We start from the raw sequence: 6,757 nt of genomic DNA, 5'->3' as shown, positions 1-6,757 counted from the left end.
GCGCCAAGTTCAAGCTAAGTCAATTGATTTGATCAAATATTTAAGACAATGCACCAATAATGCTTTGACTATGCCTAACGTCTAGCCATTCCCTTTCAATTTCCTACACATGATCCAAGAATTTGCACAATAAATAGAAGTTGAACTCAACATTGGATTATCCTTCGCAAAGTATTTGAACTCTCTTTCTCGAGCTCTATCAGTTTGTCTTTGCTCCTTTACTCTTTCTTTTGTCCTTTTTCATATTAAATATACTCATACACTTGCTCAATCACACAACTCGATATGCGGCTCAAGAATCTCCTTCCAACAATCACTTCTTCTATGATTTTGAATTGTCAAGTAAAAGATAAGTATAGTAGTAAGAATTGTTCCATCATTATTTAAATTATAGAAATTTATGTTATGAATATGACAATATGGAAATCCAAGCTATGATTATCATAAGGGTCTTATACGTGTAAGTTCAAAGGATCGGAGTTTAGTAGCGCTACGCATGAGAATTATAACCACGAAGTCCAGATGTTAATTCTCCTGTCACCCTATGTATGTGATTTTCCGTATTCAAATATGATATGCAAATTCATTATTATTCATTTACTGAGATTTATGTCTCACACATATGTTAAATATTTTATGGGTAACTAAAAATATAGGTTCAAGGCAATCGTAGGTGGATTGTGCTTGTGTGGTTGAAAAATGAAGAATAATTTAAGTAGTTAAAGTTTTAATGATGTTCATTGTAATTTTGATTTAAAATTAATTTTAAATCCTCACACGTTTAGAAAATATTACGTTTTTCATTGCTTATGAAAGTATTCTTCTACGATACATCCATAATTATTCCAAAGGTAAAAATTTGGGTCTTTACAACATTGTATCAGAGCGGGTCTACATTTTTGTAGAAGCTTTTTTTTTAAAAAATAAAATATTTAAAGCGCATTATATCACCACCCCACAATGCCACTTTTCAAAATCTGACGCCATCGAATCAAGTAGAAAAACATGTAAATGCAATAATCATTTTCATTATGCTTACCTATGTTTAGAACATGCTGATTTATTTAAAATTAAACATGTTTATGCATGATTATATGAATAAATATGTACTAAATTATATTAAGCGAATTTGTTTATTTATGAAAATGTGCTTATTTAAGTACAAAATTCTCTCTATATGTACCTAATTACGGAAACTTCCCAAATTTTTGGATAGTGCAAATTTATGAAGGTTTAAACTTCGAATTTTTTTTTTGTTATGAGAGTGACAATTTTATGATATTATGTGACTTTAGACTATTAAGTACATTAACGAATATATCAATCTATTAGAATAGTTGACCTTAGAAAGTCTCTCGATCAAATAATTGTCTAATTAGGAAAATCATACCACAAAATATTTTCATTTTTTGCTTATAGTTTGAGTTTTCTTGGTTTCTATATTCGCAAAACTGAAGGGCTTTGTCAAAAAGATCTAAACTATCTAAGGAAAGCTTATAATTTAAGTTGTCCACTTGTGACCCCCCTTCACCTGGAAGCCACTCAGACGAGTGATATTCAAGCCAATAAAATGAAAACAATATTGCATACTCACTCTAAATTTAAGAAGATTTCCAAACTTCATTCTTTAAAAACTTTTAAGAATTTTTGATTTTTGAAACCATTATTTTAAGATAGCTTACAAAACTTCCATTTCTAGAAACCCTGATCAAAGGAAAATTTGTTATGAAGTATCTAATTTGAGAAATTGCCATCTTACAAAACTTCTATTAAAAAAATCATATTTCAAGAAATTATTATTTTACAAAATTTTTATAAAATATGGAAAAAAATTCCTTTACCCTTTTGTTTATCTTATTATAGTTTATTAAGCTATGGCACCCCGATTTAGGAGAGCAAATAACAATGGCGAATAATCCCAACAACCCCAACCTAGTGGCATTGACCCACTATTTACTCAACAATTTCTAGTTATGATGAGCGAAGCAACAGTGCGCAACAAACACCATCACAACAATCGGCACCATCACAATCGTCGTTACCTCAGTCGCAAGCACCAGCGATGACATATGACAACAGGAATACTACTATGGTTATCGTAGATCTTTTCATGAAACAACATCCCCTAACCTTCGATATCAAACCCATTGGAGCAGAGGATTGGCTGGTTGGAATAGAAATGATTTTTGACCTCGTTGACTATCGGGATGGTAGGAAGGTTATCTACGCAACATTTATGCTTAAGAAAGGTGCTATGTATTAGTGGGACTCAACCTCAAGGTCAAGGGCTTGCGGACATATTTGGACATGGAATGAATTCAAGGAACGATTCCTAAGAATGTACTATTCTACGAGTATACGCAATCAGAAGGAGAGAGAGTTCCTCAACTTCGTTCAAGGCTCGATGTCCTTCACTGAGTATGAGAGAAAATTTGAGGAGTTATCCTATTATGCCCTTAACCTGGTGGACATGGAAGAGAAAAGGGTCAGATCTTTTGAAGAAGGGTTGAGAGATGATCTAAGGCAGGCTTTGGTAGTGCTTTAGTTAGGAACTTACCATGAAGTGTTAGCTAAGGCACAATTGGCAGATTTAATGTATGGCCAAAAAAGCAGAAGTGAGAGGATTACAAGGGAAAGGAAATCAGGACTTCGTAAAGAAATGTAAAGGAGACTCAAGCACAAACAATTATTTGCAGTATCCAATTTACGGCAAGTGCTAAATGCGTCATGCTAGAGCGTGCCTCATGGGGACAAGTATGTGCTTCAATCGTGGTAAAACAGTCTATGTAGCAAAAACATGTCCAAAGGGACATATGCAAAAGCAACAATAGCAGAAACATGAGAATCTTATAGAACAAGGAGAGGAGAAGGACCGCAATGTCTTAGCGAGTAACATTCGTGTATCTCAAACCTTTGCTTATATTTTGATTGATTCTGGCTCCGCTAATTCTTTTATATCTCCAAAGTTTGTAAGAGAACTCAATGCACCTAATGATTATATAAATACTACCTTAGAAGTTGCAATGTCCTTAAGAGAAGTGTTAGGTACATACACTAGTGAGGATAGCTAAGGAGAATATTGGTGATAAATCCTTAGCAACAAACTTATATGTCTTAAACATGCAAGAGTTTGACATAATTTTGGGAATGGACTAGTTGTCTGAGAATCACGCAATTATTTTATGTTTTGAATGAGAAGTTGTATTTAAACATACTGGAGAAATAGAACGTCGTCTTTTAGTAACTAAGACAAAAACCCTACCTCATATCATTTCGACATTGAAGGCTAAGAAACTCTTGAAATTAGAAGATTGTAGTGGATTTTTTATGTCAACAGTAGCTAAGGAAGATGAAAAACTGAAAGTGAGTGATGTTAAGGTGGTACGAGAGTTCCTAGAGGCATTTCTTGGTGATTTGAATGAAATGTCGTCAGAATGGGAAGTAGAGTTCATGATTGATCTAGTTTCCAGTTCCATGCCCATTTCTAAGGCTCTTTACAGAATGACATCAAAGGAGTTACAGGAACTGAAGGCCCAAATAGAGGAATTGTTGGAAAAAGGATTTATCCTCTGCCCAGAATCGAAGACTTGTTTGATCAACTATGAGGGGCTAGAGTGTTTTCAAAGATCGACTTAAGGTCGAAATACCACCAGTTGAGGATCAAATCTAGTAACATCTTAAAGATAGACTTTTAAACTCGGTATGGTCACTACGAGTTATTAGTTATGCCATTTGGCTTAACAAATGCTTCTGAAGATTTCATGGACTTGATGAATCGCATTTTACATGAATACTTGGATCAATTTTTCATTGTATTCATTGATGATATCTTGATATACTCTCAGAGTGAAGAAGAGCACAAAAAACATTTAAGAATTATACTAGAGATTCTCAGGAAAAAAAGACGTTTTGCAAAATTCAAGTAGTATGAGTTCTAGTTAGAATGGGTGGTCTTTCTAGGTCATTTGCTCACATCACAGGAAATAGAGGTAGACCCCAATAATGTAGAGGCAATATTGAATTGGTCAAGGCCAACTAATGTAGGAGATATTCATAGCTTTTTGGGTTTAGCAGGATACTACAGAAGGTTCTTTGAGGAATTCTTCAAAATATCAAGACCATTAACTCATAAAGGTGTAAAGTTTGATGGATAGAGAAATACGAATGCATTTTTGAGGAGTTAAAGAGGAGATTAATCAATGCTCCAGTTTTAACCATATCTGGAGAATTGGAAGGTTTTGTAATAGACAGTGATGCATCCGATCTAGGTATTGGATGTGCTTTAATGCAACAAGGTAATGTAGTTGCTTATGCATCGAGATACTTGAAGCCTTATGAGTAAAATTATCCACACATGACCTAAAACTGGCTGCGATAGTTTATGTCCTTAAAATTTGGAGGCACTATTTGTACGGAAGGAAGTGTGAAATCTATACAGATCATAAGAGCCTCAAGTATATCTTTACTCAAAAGGAGTTGAACATGAGACAGAGAAGATGGCTTGAACTAGTAAAAGATTACGACTGTGAAATCAATTTCCACCCAAGAAAGGCAAATGTAGTAGCCGACGCCTTAAGTAGGAAAACAACGAGACAAGTGGCGATGTTAATAATACAAAAGCCTTATAGAGAGATCTTGAGAGATCAAGTCTCGAAGTGGTCGTTACTTCTTTTGATGCTATTACTCAAAAGGCAGCACTTTCAATTTAACCAACTTTCCATGATTGGATTAAGAGTCATCAAAAGGGTATTGTCGATCGTTTAACCAAGTCTGCCCATTTTTTACCTATTCGCACGACATATTCTATGGACCAATTTGTACAATTATATGTTAAAGAAGTAGTGAGGTTGCATGGTGTCCCAATTTCAATTGTATCCAATAAGGACCCAAGATTCAAATCAAACTTTTAGAAGAGTTTACATCAAGCTATGGGAACTAAATTGAACTTTAGTACAGCTTTTTATCCTCAAACTGATAGAAAATTCAAACATTATAGGATATGTTGTGCTCATGTGTCCTAGATTTTAGTGGACATTGGGAAAAACATCTACCTTTAATTGAGTTTGCAAATTACAATAGCTACCAAGCCTCTATTGGCATGACACCCTATGAAACTTTATATGGGAGGAAATGTAGATCGTCTATTTATTGGGATGAGATTGGTGCACGTAAGATCTTTGGCCTAGAAATTGTGGAGCAAACAATATAAGAAATTGAAAAAATCAGAGTTAGCACGAAGAAGGCTCGAAATAGGTAGAAGAATTATGTAGCTAAAAGGAGAAAGAACTTGGAATTTGTGATAGGAAATAAAGTACTTTTAAAGGTTACAGACATGAAGGGGGTACTACGATTTGTTAAGAGGGTTAAGCTCAGTCCAAGATACATTGGTCGTTTTGAAATTTTAAAGTGAATTGGAAATGTTGCATACCAGTTAGCTTTACCACCAAAGCTTTCAGCTTTACACAATGTCTTTCATATATCAATGTTCAGAAACTATGTCCCTGACCCAATTCATATGGTGAGACATCAACAGTTAGATATTTTGCTAAACCTAAGTTACGAAGAAACACCAATATGCATCATAGCTCAGAAATTACAGAAGTTTCACATCAAAGAGATATCACTGGTTAAAGTATCTCAAGGTTCTAATCGAACAAAACGGATCCTAGCATAACATAATTGATGCTAACAATTTCATTGAATTGAATTTCTTGGATTGATATCGTTTTTTAGAATTATTCTCAAAAGGTAGGTGATCGGGAAGTTTCTTCACAAGATAATCTTGAGTATCCTTATATAAGGATATTGAAAGCAAGGTTATAATGCTTTTATAACTGAACCGGAGAGTAAGATACTTGGTGAAGCTTCTAATTCAGACAACTATTTGATGGAAGTCAACTTGTTTGCTTCTTTAGGCATTTGAACAATAGATACCGAATGTGGATCACATATTTTACAAACAAGCAAATTAAAAGTAGAGTACGACAAAATGGAAGTAATAGGCCTACACATATGAGAAGAGCAAAAGTTTTTTGAGTCAACTATATGAATATATTACTCATCTTTGCCTTATTGTATAGTTTATAATTGGAAATGTTGTTATGTTCAGTACTCGCTAAGAACTATATTTCTATTTCATGTTTGGACATGACATACTGAATTAAGAATAACTGTTATTATTTTTAATGAGATTCTATATATCTAGAAATTAAGAATATATATTCTCCAGAGTAATGCGATCATCACTCAAAATTTAAAANTTATTTTTAATGAGATTCTATATATCTAGAAATTAAGAATATATATTCTCCAGAGTAATGCGATCATCACTCAAAATTTAAAACAGGTGCACCTCACGTGCCAAATCAAAATTTCTTTCCATCGTTTCTTCATGAGAAAGTGATAAAAATAAATAAATAAATCAATTAAGTACACAAAAAAAAAAAAATCTAGGTAGTGGGTAGGTGCACCGTGCATGGTTGACCTGCAAGCCCTTTTTCCTACTTTTTTTTTCTTTTATTATATTTTAATTTTCTATCTCCTATTTATTCTTTATTAAAATTATGTATTTATCCCTCGGTTCTAAAATGCATAATGTATGATAATATGTATTTGTGTGTGTGTGTACATATATATATATATATATATATATTATTTTTTTTAACAAAAAATATTTGACATGTTCGTATGCTAATAATCAACGGGAAACTTTTTATTTTTGTTTTTATTTTTATTTTAGTTCCTACTATGATTACCC

This window comes from Olea europaea, chromosome 3 (genome assembly GCF_002742605.1).
Source record: "Olea europaea var. sylvestris chromosome 3, O_europaea_v1, whole genome shotgun sequence".
Classification (NCBI taxonomy): Eukaryota; Viridiplantae; Streptophyta; class Magnoliopsida; order Lamiales; family Oleaceae; genus Olea; species Olea europaea.
Note: the sequence above shows the minus strand (reverse complement) of the source record.